Source organism: Bos javanicus, chromosome 20, assembly GCF_032452875.1.
Source record: "Bos javanicus breed banteng chromosome 20, ARS-OSU_banteng_1.0, whole genome shotgun sequence".
Classification (NCBI taxonomy): Eukaryota; Metazoa; Chordata; class Mammalia; order Artiodactyla; family Bovidae; genus Bos; species Bos javanicus.
Genome location: NC_083887.1, coordinates 2,106,649 through 2,124,928, shown reverse-complemented (window position 1 = coordinate 2,124,928; position 18,280 = coordinate 2,106,649).

The following is an 18,280-nucleotide window of genomic DNA, read 5'->3' as shown; positions in this document are numbered from 1 at the left end:
ACCCCATCAGACGTGATATTGTGGTTCCATTTCACAGCAGAGAAAACGGAATCTTAGTAAGATCTTGGCCAAGTCAAGATCAGGTTTCAGATCAAGTCTGTGTGACCCTAGAGTCTATTAACCTCTGTAATGTGCTTGGCAGGACCATCAGGGCATTTTAAAATTCATGGTTCCAAGTGTGATGCTGATATTCTCACCTGCCATCCTTGGTATACATCAGATTATTGAGGGTCTTCTAGGACTTTTCCCATATAGATTAAAGTGAAAGTGAAAGTCACTCAGTCGTGTCGGACTCTTTTCGACATCATGGACTGTAGCCCACCAGGCTCCTCTGTCCATGGAATTCTCCAGGCAAGAATACTGGAGTGGGTTGCCATTTCCTTCTCCAGGGGATCTTCCCGACCCAAGGATTGAACCCAGGTCTTGGGCATTGCAGGCAGACTCTTCACCGACTTAGATCCCAGGGAAATCGATCTAAATTGCTGAAATAGACTTCAATCATATAGGTTAAGGGAACACCAAAGGCAGGCTTGGCAGGAGAAAATGCCACAAAATGACAGTATGCACCCGTGCACCCTGCTAACTGAAGCCAAAGTGAACGTTTCTTGCTAGACAGAAGCGGTGTGAGATGCAGCAAAATGAAAACAGCTCACGTCCTTGACCGGGTGAGTCTACTTCTAGTAATGTATCCTAGAGACATGTGCATGTATATGCTCCGTCGCCTCAGTCATGTCCAATTTTTTGAGACCCCATGGACCATGGCCCACCAGGTTCCTCTGTCCATGGGATTATTCTGGCAAGAATACTGGGGTGGGTTGCCAGTTCCTTCTCCAGGGGATTTCCCAACCCAGGGCTCGAACCCACATCTCCTGTGGCTCCCACATTGGCAGGTTGATTCTTTACCACTGAGCCACCCCGGGAAAGTCTACTTCTAGTAATTTATCCTGCAGACATAATCATGGATGAAAGAAGATTCATTTCTGGGTTGTTTATAATAGTGAAATTTGAAACCAATGTAAATATCCAACTGTAGGGAGTTACTGAAATAAATTCTAGTACCTGCATATACCAGGACATGCTACAGCCATTTAAACAGCTGCTCCAGACATTCAACCATAGGAAAGTTGTTCACCATATGTTGCATACATTTTTTAAAAGGGGTTATACAGAATTGTCCAATAAAGGACAGAAATTGTATGGACCTAACAGAAACAGAAGATATTAAGAAGAGGTGGCAAGAATACACAGAAAAACTATATCGAAAAGATCTTCATGACCCAGATAATCACGATGGTGTGATCACTTACCTAGAGACAGATATCCTGGAATGCGAAGTCAAGTGGGCCTTAAGAAGCGTCACTATGAACAAAGCTAGTGAAGGTGATGGAATTCCAGTTGAGCTATTTCAAATCCTAAAAGATGATGCTGTGAAAGTGCTATATTCAATATGCCAGATAATTTGGAAAACTCAGCAGTGGCCACAGGACTGGGAAAGATCAGTTTTCATTCCAATCCCAAAGAAAGGCAATGCCAAATAATGCTCAAACTACCTCACAATTGCTCTCATCTCACATGCTAGTAAAGTAATGCTCAAAATTCTCCAAGCCAGGCTTCAACAGTATGTGAATCATGAACTTCCAAGTGTTCAAGCTGGATTTAGAAAAAGCAGAGGAACCAGAGATTAAATTGCCAACATCCATGAGATCATTGAAAAAAGAGCAAGAGAGTTCCAGAAAAACATCTATTTCTGTTTTACTGACCATGCCAAAGCCTTTGACTGTGTGGATCACAACAAACTGTGGAAAATTCTGAAAGAGATGGGAATACCAGACCACCTGACCTGCCTCCTGAGAAATCTGTATGCAGGTCAAGAACAGTTAGAACTGGATATGGAACAACAGACTGGTTCCAAGTCAGGAAAGGAATACATCACGGCTGTATATTGTCACCCTGCTTATTTAACTTATATGCAGAGTGCATCATGAGAAATGCTGGATTGGATGAAGCACAAGCTGGAATCAAGATTGCTGGGAGAAATATCAATAACCTCAGATATGCAGGTGACACCACCCTTATGGCAGAAAGCGAAGAGGAACTAAAGGGCCTCTTGATGAAAGTGAAAGAGGAGAGTGAAAAAGTTGGCTTAAAGCTCAACATTCAGAAAACTAAGATCATGGCATCTGGTCCCATCACTTCATGGCAAATAGATGGGGAAGCATTGGAAACAGTGACAGACTTTATCTTTTTGGGCTCCAAAATCACTGCAGATGGTGACTACAGCCGTGAAATTAAAAGACACTTGCTCCTTGGAAGAAAAGTCATGACTAACCAGACAGTATATTAGAAAGCAGAGACATTACTTTGTTGACAAAGGTCCATCTAGTCAAAGCTATGGTTTTTCCAGTAGTCATGTATGGATGTGAGAGTTGGACTATAAAGAAAGCTGAGCGCTGAAGAATTGATGCTTTTGAACTGTGGTGCTGGAGAAGACTCTTGATGTCTGGACTTGATGTCTGTTAGAGTTCCTTGGACAGCAAGGAGATCCAACCAGACCATCCTAAAGAAAATCAGTTCTGAATATTCATTGAAAGGACTGATGCTGAAGCTGAAACTCTTAATACTTTGGCCACCTGATGTGAAGAACTGACTCATTGGAAAAGACCCTCATGCTGGGAAAGATTGAAGGCAGGAGGAGAAGGGGACAGCAGGGGATGAGATGGTTGGGTGGCATCACCGACTCAATGGACATGAGTTTGAGTAAACTCCGGGAGCTGGCGATGGACAGGGAACCCTGGCGTGCTGCAGTTCATGGGGTCGCAAGGAATCAGACACGACTGAGTGACTGAACTGAAGTGAACTGTAAAGAATTTTAAGAAGAATGTGATCCCATTTTGACACTGCAAAAGAATTTTAAAAAAAGAAAATAGTAAGTTTTGTGTTCAATTTTTACTATTCTCTTTTCTTGCTCATGTTTTATTAACGTTTCCATAATGACTGTTTTACCTTTGTAGAAAGAGAAAAATCGTAACTTTATTCAAACCATATAAACTATGAGGGTAATAGACAACTTGAATGCATTTGGGTGTTGCAAGGCTCTGACACCATCATGTCTGCTCCCCCCCGCCCCCGCCCCTGCTATCTCTCAGATCTCTGCCGTCTGACCAACTCAGCACTCCAGACAGTGACGAGGATTCACGGCATTCTAAACAGAGGTGCTCAGAGTCTTCTGGAGATATGAAAATCCGCATGTGCTGTTTCAGTTACGTCCTGAAAAGTCTGACCTCCCTACTTGCAATTAGAGGGTGCTCTTGACTCGTGTGCTTCCAGCCCTCCAGCCCTGGCTGAGTCTTACATGTCCCCCAGTCGTGCTTTTTTTTTTTTTTTTTTTTTACTGGGTGCCAGGGGAAGGTGATGCTGTAGGTTTAAACTGCTCCAAAAAGCCTGGAAGAACTATAGAGCTAAGAAAGAGGGGGAAAAAAACCCAGGCTGACACGCCATGGTGAGGCCAGTCGTGCTTTTTAGGAGAAACCAAAAAGCAAGCTGAAGAGGCACCAGGTCTGGAAGGATTCCGCAAGCTGGACAGTGAGAAAGGGGAACGAACCTGTGTTCTGGTTTCCCAAGGTCTTGCCAGCCAGGCTGTCACAGAGCCTTAGTCTGGGCCAGTCAGGCCTCACGAAGCCCCTCTGTGCCAGCAAGCCTGTCTCTCTTGAGATACTGTATTGACCTGCCCTCAAGGAGACCCTCATCCAGTGGGAGAGGTGAGTGGTCAGATGGCCCCTCCTGGTTGGCGGTACACGAAGGGTGGGTGCAGCCCCCCCTGGGAGCACCGAGGACGGGCCTTCACCCACATTTGGAGGCTCAGGGAATCTTCCCCAAGGAGGTAACGCTTAACACTGACATTCCTTTAGCGCTGAAGTGGAGAGCAGGTCCTGTACTCTTTCTCCTAGAAGGGACAGGGTAATGTTCTCAACCTCCACTGAATCATCTGAAGTGATTCTGAAGTCACTTTCTGGGGAAGTTGGGGGCTGGGGCTCTAGAACCCTTGTCAGATAATCAGACAAGACCTAAGAAAAGTCAGGAAGGGAAATAAGCCTGGGGATGTGGGGTACAGCAACCAGACTCAAAGCCAGGCTTCGAGTCTGACCCAGTCTCTGATAACGGGGCGGGACCAAGAGGGAGAGTAGGAGCCAGCTTGGCTGTGGGCAGGGGTAGGGCGGAGGCGGAGGGACGGAAGCACAGGGAGCCGTAGACGGCGAAGCGGTGCAGCTCGCGGAAGGCCACCAGGGGGAGCTCGAGGTAGCTATTGCTACTGCAATTTGCTCCCTGGCGATTGTGGCTTTCTTTTTTGTTTTCCTTCTTTTTTTTTTTAATTGGAAGAAAATTACTTTACAATGTAGTGTTGGTTTTTGCCATACAACAACGTGAATTAGTCATAATTTTATATATCTCCACCCTCCCTCTTGAGCCTCCCGCTTCCCCCAACTCCACCCCTCTGCTGCTAAGTCACTTCAGTCGTGTCCGACTCTGTGCGACCCCATAGACGGCAGCCCACCAGGCTCCCCCGTCCCTGGGATTCTCCAGGCAAGAACACTGGAGTGGGTTGCCATTTCCTCCTCCAATGCATGAAAGTGAAAAGTGAAAGTGAAGTCGCTCAGTTGTGTCCGGGACCCTCAGCGACCCCATGGACTGCAGCCTTCCAGGCTCCTCCATCCATGGGATACTCTTCTAGGCAAGAGTACTGGAGTGGGGTGCCATTGCCTCCACCCCTCTAGGTCATCACAGAGCAGCACTAGGCTGGGTTCCCTGTGTTATACAACAATTTCCCACTAGCTTTCTGTTTTACACATGTCAGTTGCTCAATCATGTCCAACTCTTTGTGACCCTGTGGACTGTAGCCCTCCGGGCTGTCTGTCCATGGTATTCTCCAAGCAAGAATACTAGAGTGGGTAGTCATTCCCTTCTCCAGGGGATCTTCCAGGATCTTCCAGGAATCAAACCTGGGTCTTCTGTGTTGCAGGCAGATTCTTTACCGTGTGAGCCACCAGGGAAACCCATTTTATGCATGATCATGTATATATACATGAGACCAGTATATATGTCAATGATACATTCTCAGTTTGTCCCACACTCGCCTTCTCCTGCTGTGCCCACAAATCCAATGCTCATTGCAACACTAATTACAGTAGCTGTGATTATGGTTTTAAGGTTCTTCAGCCTTTGGTGTCAGGAGGAGTAAAACCCTTTACAAGACCCAACCAGGCATTGAGAGAAGAGAGGGACCAGGATAGAGGAAATGCTGTTTGACATTAACCCCAATAGGGTATGCATGGCTTAACAAGGCTGGCGAGGAAGAGCAGAGATGCCTTCACATGGTTAGTGGCTAAAGAGAGACCAGTCTGTGAATTTCCCCAAGGTCAGCCATGCACTCCACTCTCCTGACAGCTTGCCTCGATCCATCGCCCCTCCTGAGCTGTTTCCAGAGACGTGTTCCCTTTACTTCACATCTTTGGTATCCATCAGCGTGAGGGAACCTTCCCCAACCACCCAGCCAGGAAGTCCTGTCCTGCGCTTTCTCTCTCTCTCAAACAGGCTTGTGCGTCCACAAGCGTTGTGTCTATTGATACTGACCTCTGGGTCCACTGTTCGCTTCTTGCTCGTTGGTTTCTCTCCCACTTGTGTTTCCAGGGCTGGAGCTTGTCTTGTTCATCACAACCTGGTGCTTAGAACAGCGGCTGGCATGTGGTGTGGCTCGATTTTAAAAAAGCACTGAATGAGTGAGAAGTGATTGTGTCTGAGGGGAGGAAAACAAGCTCTGGACTCAGATGCAGACACACCTTAGGACTGAGCCCAACTCCACCACTTACCCATGGGTGAACTTTGAGTCTTGACTTGTAAGACGGGTTATGCAAAAACTGTGGATTTGCAAAGAGCCTAGTGTCAAAGACGATTCAAACCCTGGAGCATCCATTATTGACTACAACCCTCTAGACCAGTACTGCTGTAAGAAGCTTGGTTCTGATGGAAATGTTCTGTGTCCAAAATGGCAGCCACTGGCTATGTGTGACTGCTGAGTGCTTGAAATGCTTGTAGTTGAGGAACTGAAATTTTCATTTTATTTCATTTTACTTTGCTTTCAATTTAAACAGCCACATGTGGCTAGTGGCTACCATACTGGACAGTAGAATCCCAGACACACTTATTTGTTCCTTTGCTAATGCTTTTCTCCCACACACAGATGGAGTTTCTCTGTGCCTCAGTTTCCTTATCTTCAGTTCAGTCGCTCAGTCGTGTCCAACTCTTTGCGACTCCGTGAATCGCAGCACGCCAGGCCTCCCTGTCCATCATCAACTCCTGGAGTTCACTCAGACTCACGTCCATCAAGTCAGTGATGCCATCCAGCCATCTCATCCTCTGTCGTCCCCTTCTCCTCCTGCCCCCAATCCCTCCCAGCATCAGGGTCTTTTCCAATGAGTCAACTCTTCGCATGAGGTGGCCAAAGTACTGGAGTTTCAGCTTTAGCATCATTCCTTCCAAAGAACACCCAGGGCTGATCTCCTTCAGAATGGACTGGTTGGATCTCCTTGCAGTCCAAGGGACTCTCAAAAGTCTTCTCCAACACCACAGTTCAAAAGCATCAATTCTTCAGCACTCAGCTTTCTTCACAGTCCAACTCTCACATCCATACATGACGACAGGAAAAATCATAGCCTTGAATAGACAGACCTTTGTTGGCAAAGTAATGTCTCTGCTTTTTAATATGCTATCTAGGTTGCTCATAACTTTTCTTCCAAGGAATAAGCATCTTTTAATTTCATGACTGCAATCACCATCTCCAGTGATTTTGGAGCCCCAAAAAATAAAGTCAACGACTGTTTCCACATCTATTTCCCATGAAGTGATGGGACCAGATGCCATGATCTTTGTTTTCTGAATGTTGAGATTTAAGCCAACTTTTTCACTCTCCACTTTCACTTTCATCAAGAGGCTTTTGAGTTCTTCTTCACTTTCTTCCATAAGGGTGGTGTCATCTGCATATCTGAGGTTATTGATATTTCTCCCGGAAATCTTGATTCCAACTTGTGCTTCTTCCAGCCCAGCGTTTCTCATGATGTACTCTGCATAGAAGTTAAATAAGCAGGGTGACAATATACAGCCTTGACGTACTCCTTTTCCTATTTGGAACCAGTCTGTTGTTATAAGACCCCATAAAACTAAAGGCTTTGTTTTCTGGTGAATCTCCATTATCTAGAATGTATTGGCACATAGTAGGCACTCAATACATATTTCTTGAAAGAATAAATAAGTGGATTGATTTGAATACAGGACTTGGATAAAAATCAAGAGTCACAGACTCAAACTCTTTGGGGAGCTTGACAGGGAAAGCAAATGCGTGAAGGGTGATGGTGTAAAAGGGAAGGAGACCGAGGACTGGGGCAGACTGAAGAGAACATGCCCCAGGGGAGGCGTTCAGAGTCATTTCCCCGGAGCAGGGACAGCGCAAGGAGCGCTGTGGTCCAAGCAGAACTCCCATAACTAAAGGACACCCACAGGTGGTGACTCTGGGGGGCTTCCTTGCTCTATAATGACGAGTCGCTGGCTCCACTTTCCAGAGGTTCAACCCTAGGCATCCTCTGAAGGGGAAGCATCTAGGATCCAGAGCTCAGAAAACCAGCACCATAGATGCTGCTGCTGAATGAAGGCGTAGTCGTTCAGGTTCTCACTCAGTACAGATCTTCCTGAGGGAACAGAATGGTGCCTCAGAACTTACATGTGCCCAAAAAAAAAGAAAGACAGAAAAGAATGAAATGTGACTGGCTTGAGAAACAGGAACGTCAGTCTGGGAGTCGCAGCTGAGTTGACAGCAATGGCAGGGAAAGGGCATGTCTAGAAGGAAGTCTTCTCTTGGACACGGTTTGTGTTCCGAATACAGAGCATGGAGTCAGAATTCATGAGCTCAGCCTGGGCCATTTACTGGTTTTCTTGAAGAGACCAGCAGGTAGAGTGACCCACACCACGGAAACTGCCGTTTCTTGCTCTCCTCCCAGCCATGCACAGGTGCGTTTACATGGGCACCGTGCAGGTGAACACGGTACTGGCAGGGCTTCTCCGACGTCAGCTCACCTCGTTTGCCTTTCACCAGTGCCCCGATGGTACCAGGAATCCTGCTCTAAGAGTCAGCATCCTTCGTGTGAGTCGTAGCTGTGTGATCTGGGTCACCTCTGGGCAGTAATTAGGTCGATGAGTTCTTCCAACTAAAAGAGTCTATGTCATTCATTGATTCTAAATCAGAAGTGGCTCACTGGAACAGACCTCAGATGTGATTTCTTGGGCCTACTTGTTTTTTTTTTTTTTTAAGTTAGTTAATGTATTAGTTTTCTACTGCTGCTGTAACAAATGCAGTGGTTTAAAACAACACAAATTCATTACCTTACAGGATGGAGGGTGAAAGTCTGACTTAGGTCTCACTGGGCTAAGCAGGGGGCTATGTTCCTTCCTGAAGAGTCTAGGAGAGAATCCTTTTTCTTGCCTTTCCCAGTTCTAGAGGCCACTCATATTCCTTGGCTTGTGGCCTCCTTCCTCCATTTTTCAAAACCAGAAACGTTTCATCTCTCTGTGTCTTTTTCCTACAGTCACTGATCATGTTTCCCATTGACTGCCTCCCTCTTCCACTTCTAAGGACCCTTGTGATTACACTGGGTCCATCCAAGTTTTCAAGATAATCTCAGTATTTTAAGGGTACTTGACTATATTCTGCCTAGCATAGTAGGCATTTCTAGGCATTTTCCTAGCACAGACTGCATTTCCTTTTTTTGCAACATATAAATCTTGCTTTTTATTTTTTAAAAAAGATCTAGCAACAGTGGACCCCAACCTTACACTACCAGGCTCCCATTACAGTATGGCAGCGATGAGCTTAGACTCAGCTGCTTCTAGTTTGCCCTAGTCCCCACCCCTACTTATAACCTACCTGCCTAATGTCTGGAATAAAGTACCGTTTACCCTTGCCTTGAGTTACTGTTTTTCCCACCAAGCTCGGCTCTCTCATCTGCATTTTTCTGCTGGCCTCTTCAGCCTTTGAGCCTGCAGCATCTCTTCTTAATTCTTAGGAGATGTCAATGTTACCATTCTTGTTGTCTGTCCATATCAGAAAAATTACATAGCTGTGTATGCAACTGACCCTACCCAACATGTGACATGGGAAAGGGGAGCTCAGTGTTGTATGCAACTCAGGAACTCACCAGCTCATTGCTGGTCTTTGAGGAAGGAGAAATGAGTCAGATACGCTCACAGCAATGAACAAAGCTAACAAGAACCACCATCTCTGGTGTGCCAGGGACTGCACTCTGTGCTTGCCATTTTATTTCACTGAGTCTTCACAATCACTTAATGAGGTTGATGCAATTATTTGGCTCCCCCCACTTCCCTCTGAAAATTGTGGCACAGAGAAATTAGGTTGCCCAAGTTCACACAGCTGGTGTGTAACAAGTTGGGATTCAAAAGTGTTATTTTGATTCCAGACTTGATTCCTATAAATTCTGCCTTTAGAGTGAAAGAACTGTCTATGGTTACAAGCTTTTGAGGGATTAAACTTAGGAAGATGAGCTGGTCCAGAACGATCATTCTACCAGGACTCCAGAATAGATTTGAGTCCCTCTGAGTTCCCAGGTTTACACAGGAAGCCACGGAAACAGGAACAAGGGCTTTCTGTCAGAGGGTCCTGCCCTCGGGAGAATTCTGGCCGTGAAGTTGTCTAGGTTGTCTGGGAGTACAAGCTGCTGGCAAGAGGGCCTGAAACTCTATAATAGATAACGAGAACAGTGGTGGAGGTTGGGGAGGAGGGGGGGTAGTTTATTTTGCAAGAACCTGTCACTTCTGTTGGCTTTTCACACTTTAAATTTAGAACTGTGAACCTATGTAACCTCCCTGGTTTAAAGATAAAGCAGACCCTCTAGTTCTAGACGGGTGGAAGGATATGGGTCTGTGGAGGCGTATCAGACAGCTGGCCACACGCTCTAGCATGCTGCCACCCGAGTTTAATTTGGGGCTTCTTCCTGTGGCAAACGGGAGACTGATTTCTTGCTAAGTGTAAATAGAGTCATATTAGCCAGAACAAATAAAGTGTAGACAATTCTTCTTAATGGGGGCAGATGAGACCTCATAGGAGCAAACTGACCAAAGCGTTCGTATAACCTGGTGAGAACTCTGTGACTCAGTACCTCTGTGTTCCCATTTTCCAGGGGCGGCCCTGAAGTTTGCCTGCTGTGTTAGTGTATTGTTAACTGGGCCCCTTCCACTTTCAGAAACTTCCAGCTTGGTCAACAACATATATGATCACCCTCCAATGAATAAGTACCATCGACATACGTGTACTACCATGTGTAAAATCCATAGCTAGTGGGAGGCCGCTGTGTAGCACCGGGAGTGCAGCCCCGTGCTCTCTGATGGCCGGGATGGTGTAGGGCTCGGGGTGCAAAGGAGGTTCCGAAGGAGGGGTATGGGTATACATATAGCCAGTTCATGTTGCTGTACAACAGAAACAACACATCATCATAAAGCAATTATCCTCCAGTTAAAAATAAATTTCAAATACTCTCTGTGAATAAATAAGTTTCAGAATAAATACTTGATATCATGTTATAGGCATATCTCATTTTATTGTGCTTTGTAGATATTGCATTTTTTAAACTGAAGGTTTGTGGCAACCCTGTGTTGAGCAAATCTAACAGTACCATCTTCCCAAAAGCATTTGTTCACTTCGTGTCTCTGTATCATATTTTGGGAGTTCTCATAATATTTCAAAGCTTGATTATACTTGTTATGGTGATCTGGGCTCTTACAATGACACACTGAAGTCTCAGGTTAGCATTTTTGGCAATAAAACATTTTAAAATTAAGGTATGTACATTCTTTCTTTTTTTTTAAATTTTATTTTATTTTTAAACTTTACAAAAAGACTACAGTTTAAATGTAAACATAATTTTTATATGTCCCAGGAAACCAAAAACTTCACGTGACTTGCTTTATTGTGAAATTTATTGTGGTGGTCTGAAACCAAACCCACAATGCCTCTGAGGTCTGCCTGCATCTGTCTTTTTTGTTTTGATTCCCAAGAGAAACAGACAAAATTAATCCGTGACTGAGAGCATCATAGAAAGTTAGAGCTGAAAAGAAGCTCTAGAAATTTTCTGGAGAAAGGGAACAAACCTGTGACACCTGTACTTTATGCCAGACACGGTTCAGGCACAAGGCACGAGCATTTGCCCCACGACTGCCCAGAGAGACGCTGAGCATTAACGGCTTCTGTCGAAGATGAGGAAACTCCATAAAGGGCTCAAGGCCAGACACCCAGTTGATGGTATGCCTCTGATTGGAGCCTAAGCCGGGAATTCTCCATCTCTGGACCCCACAATCTCTTCCTTACCCCAGGCCTCCTCTTTTTCTTCCCCTTGACATTCTGGGGACAAATGAAAGAGGAATGGCATATGCACCCTGGAAGAGTTATGGACTTTTTACTGTTGTTGTGCTATGATCTGAATGGTCTTGTCCCCCAGAGCTGATTTGTTGAAATCCTGACCCCCAGTGTGCTGGTATTAGAAGACAGGGCTGTTAGGAGAGGTTTAGATCAAAACCTCTTGCAAATAGGATCAATGCCCTGATAAAAGAGACCCTAGAGAGTTTCCTCTCCCCTTCTACCACACGAGGACATAGTGAACATGTGTTATGAGCCGGGAAGGGGGCTCGCATCAGAACACAATCGTGCTGGCGCCTTGATCTTGAACTTCCAGGCCCCAGAACTGTGAGAGAAAATTTCTGTGGTTTTAAGCCCCCCAGTCTGCAGTGTTTTGTTTCAGCAGCCTGAACTAAGACAGGCTGCAAGCAACAGAACCCAACTTTGTGCTATCTGAGCAATAGGGTAGTTTATTAGGAGGATACAGGATAACTCATATTATTCAAAAGGATGGTTTAAGAACCAGACTTGAGTACAAAGATGCTGGACAACTCCAGGGGTCTCCACAGCAGAGGGACATAGATTTCTTCAGGGTCTCAGGATAAAATGAGTGAGGGCTGGTCATTCTCTCCCCTACTTTACTCCTCTCCTGGGCCCCCATCCCATCCCTACTCAGCCTGAGCCACCAGCCTGTCATCCAGGTGAGTGTCTCCTTACCAGTGGGCACTGTCAGGGGAGTCAGTGAGCGGCAGCTACTAACCCCCCATTAGCATTGCTAACCTGTTTTTTCTTTTTTTTTAATTAGAGAAAAGTGTAGATACACCAAGAATCATTATTTATTTATTTTTAAAGATCTAATGAAATGAGAGCTTATCATAAAAATAATAAAACTGAGAAGGAAATTTGATTGTTTCCGTGGCCTGTAACATTTTAAAATAACAAGTGGAATTATGGCTGATAAAGTTACATTATTGCTTATTATCAGGAAAAGCAACATGAGGACATTTCATGGACAGTGGGGGCATTAACATATTTCAAGGAGCTATATACCTTAAATTATATAGATATGTCAAACATATCTCAATAAAACTGGAAGATATAATGAAAAACAAAAAACACTCCCTAAAACATCTTACCTATATCAATACAACCTATGCAAGGTTAAACATCTCCCATTTAACAATGTTTCTCTGAAATCAGATTGATTATATTCTTTGCAGCCAAAGATGCAGAAGCTCTATAGAGTCAGCAAAAACAAAACTGGGAACTGACTGTGGCTCAGATCATGAACTCCTTATTGCCAAATTCAGACTGAAATTGAAGAAAGTGGAGAAAACCACTAGACCATTCAGGTATGACCTAAATCAAATCCCTTATGACTATACAGTGGAAGTGAGAAATAGATTTAAGGGCCTAGATCTAATAGATAGAGTGCCTGATGAACTATGGAATGAGTTTCTTGACATTGTACAGGAGACAGGGATCAAGACCATCCCCATGGAAAAGAAATGCAAAAAAGCAAAATGGCTGTCTGGGGAGGCCTTACAAATAGCTGTGAAAAGAAGAGAAGTGAAAAGCAAAGGAGAAAAGGAAAGATATGCCCATCTGAATGCAGAGTTCCAAAGAATAGCAAGGAGAGATAAGAAAGCCTTCCTCAGCAATAAGTGCAAAGAAATAGAGGAAAACAACAGAATGGGAAAGACTAGCGATCTCTTCAAGAAAATTAGAGATACCAAGGGAACATTTCATGCAAAGATGGGCTCGATAAAGGACAGAAATGCTATGGACCTAACAGAAGCAGAAGAGATTAATAAGAGGTGGCAAGAATACACAGAAGAACTGTACAAAAAAGATCTTCACGACCCTGATAATCATGATGGTGTGATCACTCACCTAGAGCCAGACATCCTGGAATGTGAAGTCAAGTGGGCCTTAGGAAGCATCACTATGAACAAAGCTAGTGGAGGTGATGGAATTCCAGTTGAGCTATTTCAAATCCTGAAAAGTGATGCTGTGAAAGTGTTGCGCTCAATATGCCAGCAAATTTGGAAAACTCAGCGGTGGCCACAGGACTGGAAAAGGTCAGTTTTCATTCCAATCCCTAAGAAAGGCAATGCCAAAGAATGCTCAAACTACCTCACAATTGCACTCATCTCACACACTAGTAAAGTAATGCTCAAAATTCTCCAAGCCAGGCTTCAGCAATATGTGAACTGTGAACTTCCAGATGTTCAAGTTGGTTTTAGAAAAGGCAGAGGAACCAGAGACCAAATTGCCAACATCCGCTGGATCATGGAAAAAGTGAGAGAGTTCCAGATAAATAAACATCTATTTCTACTTTATTGACTACGCCAAAGCCTTTGATTGTGTGGATCACAACAAACTGTGGAAAATTCTGAAAGCGATGGGAATACCAGACCACCTGACCTGCCTCTTGAGAAACCTGTATGCAGGTCAGGAAGCAACAGTTAGAACTGGACATGGAACAACAGTCTGGTTCCAAATAGGAAAGGGAGTATGTCAAGACTGTATATTGTCACCCTGCTTATTTAACTTGTACGCAGAGTACGTCATGCGAAATGCTGGGTTGGAGGAAGCACAAGCTGGAATCAAGATTGCCGGGAGAAATATCAGTAACCTCAGATATGCAGATGACACCACTCTTATGGAAGAAAGTGAAGAAGAACTCAAAAGCCTCTTGATGAAAGTGAAAGAGGAGAGTGAAAAACTTGGCTTAAAGCTCAACATTCAGAAAATGAAGATCATGGCATCTGGTCCCTCACTCCATGGGAAATAGACAGGGAAACAGTGGAAACAGTGGTTGACTTTATTTTTTTGGGCTCCAAAGTCACTGCGGATGGTGATTGCAGCCATGAAATTAAAAGACACTTACTCCTTGGAAGGAAAGTTATGACCAATCTAGATAGCATGTTAAAAAGCAGAGCCATTACTTTGCTGACAAAGGTCCGTCTAGTCAAGGCTATGGTTTTCCCAGTGGTCATGTATGGATGTGAGAGTTGGACTATAAAGATAGCTGAGCACAGAAAAATTGATGCTTTTGAACTGTGGTGCTGGAGAAGACTCTTGAGAGTCCCTTGGACTGCAAGGAGTTCCAACCAGTCCATCCTAAAGGAGATCAGTCCTGGGTGTTCATTGGAAGGACTGATGTTGAAGCTGAAACTCCAGTGCTTTGGCCACCTGATGCGAAGAGCTGAGTCATTTGAAAAGACCCTGATGCTGGGAAAGATTGAGTGTAGGAGGAGAAGGGGACGACAGAGGATGAGATGGTTGGACAGCATCACCAACTCAGTGCACGTGGGTTTGGGTGGACTCCGGGAGTTGGTGATGGACAGGGAGGCCTGGCGTGCTGTGGTTCATGGGGTCGCAAAGAGTTGGACACAACTGAGCGACTGAACTGAACAATGTTTCTCATGCAATTCAACATTAAATAATTTTTGATTCAGCCCTAATAAATTTTGGCATCTCTCTCTTTATAATAGCAAAGAACAAATTCTTTGAGATTTTCAAGTTAATTTGAGATCAAAATTATATTTTGTATAGGGTTTGTATTGGATAAGGCAAAACACCAAAAACTGTCAAAATGACAAAATATTTGAGAACTCAAAGACAAAAATTCCTTTCTTTCATAGCCTAAAGAATATGGTTGGTACACATTGTTCTAGGGCTTCCCAGGTGGCTCAGGGGTTAAGAATCCTCCTACCAATGAAGAAAATGCAGAAGACACAGGTTCCAACCCTGGGTTGAGAAGATCCCCTGGAGTAGGAAATGGCAACCCACTCCAGTATTCTTGCCTGGGAAATCTCATGGACAGAGAAGCCTGGTGGGCTACAGTTCATAGGGTCGCAAAGAGTCAGACACAACTGAGTGACTGAACACACATGCACACACAAACTCTTCTAGATAAATACTGGTTATTCACCAAGTAAAATTTCCATGTTTGGAAACAACATCTCTCAGTGGAAAGAGTCGTAGCATCAGACAGGTTTGGTTTCAAATCCTTCTAGTTATCTGTGAGGCCTTGGACAAGCATTCTGCTCTTTCTTACAATCTGTAAAATGGGCATATATGCCCCTATCTTCCTTTTACAAAGAGCAGTCAAATAGATCACATAGTATTATAGAAGAAGATTCTAGAATTTCTTTTCTCCAAACCCTTGAGGTTTCACAGAAGGGTTGGATAGACAAATTATCTGTTTTCTAGATGCATCCTCTTTGCTCCAAAACCCGAATCCACTCCTTCTAAGGGATCTGTTGTCTCTAGGAACACAGTCATGGGAAACTCTGACATTCACCCATAGGAAGGTGTAAAGGACTGAAGAGACCAAACACGGTGTCTCTCCTATTTGGAAGATGCACTCTGTCTGGGTCAAAAATCTGGAAGGTCAGATATCAACTGGTGGTCAGGGCACTGATATGGTCAAGGAAGCTAACACCAGAGGCTCCAGAAATAGCATGGTGGCCGCAAGCACCAGGGCTACAACGAGACAGGAACATTCAGAGTGAAAACCAACAGCTAAGTGGCTTGTCAAGACTGGAGAGCTAAGTTGTGAGAGAAGAACAGACGGAAATCTGCCTGGCCCTGAGTTGGAACTCGCCCTCCATACTGACTCGCCATGGAAACTTGGGCACGCGAATTCTGGTCTCTCAGGGTCTATAAAATTGCTCATCTACTTACACACAGGTCTTTCATGAGGATGAAATGTGCTGAGAGCTATAACAGATTTGATCCATGCTGGGCTGCTGGGCTTCTCTTCATCTTAGGGGCAGGTAGAGCTTCCCAGGTAGCACTAGTGGTCAAGAACTCACCTGCCAATGCAAGAGACGGAAGAGTAGGTTCGATTTCTGGGTTGGGAAGATCCCTTGGAGGAGGACATGGCAACCCACTCCAGTATTTTTGCCTGGAGAATCGCCATGGAGGGAGGAGCCTGGCGGGCTACAGTGCATCGGGTCATAAAGGGTTGAACACGGCTGAAGCGACTGAGCACGTAGGGATGGGTATGCTCTTCCAGGGCCCACAGCTCTCCCTGGGAGGGTGGGCTAGAGTAGGCCACAGTCATGTTTGCGGGGCTTCGGGGAACACTGCTTTTGCTTTTCTTGCACACACTCTACCCCTCCTCCATTGCCTTTCTCCAGCTTGCCTGGGGAGGGGGAGGAGGAGGGGGGCAAGGTTTTTTCCTCCTTTATCAAGCTGAGACACCTGCCTTCCTCTCTCTGGCTGTCTGCCCACAGCCCACCCACCCTTGAGGGCACTTGGGGAGTTTCCCTTTGCGGCAGAGCTATCTGGGGATAGGCTGCCCAAAGCGAAATATAGGGCAAATGAGGAAGACCGGCTTGACAGGAAGTCCAAATAAGCACTTCCTCCCACCCACCTTCCACATTCTGACGCACCTCAGCCAAAACAACCGAGAAAGAGAGACACAGAGAGAGGATGAAAAATACACATTTTTTGAAAAGAATGAAATTGTCAGCTCTGAGGAAGTGGAAACTATTGCTGCTCATTACCTCACAAGCAGCAACTGGTTCATGCTTTCCTGCTGCGTATCCCGGGATGGATGGGGGTGGTGACTGTGTCCAGACGGGGGTGGTCGCCAGGACACAAAGCGCAGGGCGGCCTGGAGAAGCGCTGCCCTGGGGCTCGCCTGAGCTGCTCCCCGCACTCCCACTCCAGCCTCCGGGAACGTGGGGAGGAGCATCGCTGTACATGGGGCAGCCACTGCAGGCCTGCCCCTCCCGGCACACACGCCCCAGGCAGGGCCCGCTCTGTCTAGTGTACGGCTGCATGGTGCAGGGGGTGGCCAGCCCACCGAATGGCCAGGACTCCGTCCTGTGCCCCCGGTTGGAACCTCCTGGGTGGGTGGAGCCCTCAGTATCCAGAGGGATTGCACACAGAGGGTGCTTCCAGTGTGGCCCGGGAGAGCAGAGTGGAGAATGGGCTCCTCCCTGGGAGCTTACGGCTACAGCTCTTCTTCCCACTGTAGACAAACATGGACAGGCCCCAAGGAAAACTTCCAGGAGAGATTCACCTTGGCCTCAGGGGATGCATGGGGCCGTAACAGGTTAGTGGAGGTGAAACTGGAGTGAACCCCTGTGAGGGCGGTCTCTCCATGGCCCGCAGTGCCCCGAGGTGCCACTGTCTCTGGGCCACAGGCCACCACTTGGTCTCTTTTCCCCAGCCAATGCCCTCTGTCCAAATCACGTCTGAATAAGCATGTCCTCCCTTCCACTTCCCAGCTCCGTGGGTCCCTCCCCTAAATACGTCAACGGGCTCCTAAACACAGGATCTCCTTCATGGTCTCTATGTTTCCATTCCCCCCTAGTCCCCAAGCGACAGCTCCTATTCCTGCCCATCCCCGCCCCCCACCCCCAGGCTGCAACCCACAAGCCTCTTCTAGCAAATTGCGTTTTTCTCACTTCTAAAATTAGCTGTGAAGAAAGGCACTTATCTCCTCATCTCATTCTTCTGTGGGTTAGTAGGAAAAAGAGCTTCAAGTCTGGACTGGGCAGGGTGGGGTAGGGGGCACATTAGGAGATCCTCCCCCAACTCTGGGTTGCAGTGTGCACTGCTCCCATAGCCACTTTATGTCTCTAAGACCTAATAATCTGACATGTTGCTCCCTGCAAGATTTGCTTTCTTGTCCACAGGCTCTGTTGGATGTATATTTAAAATCCGTACCCCAAGAGCCCCCATCCCCATGTACTGATATGACCTGCTGTTATTGTGCACAGACCATTCACGATCGCCCTAACCTGGAGAAAGATATTACAAGGCCTTAGAAGGCCTCCATAACCTTTCAGTTTGAGCAAAACCCCC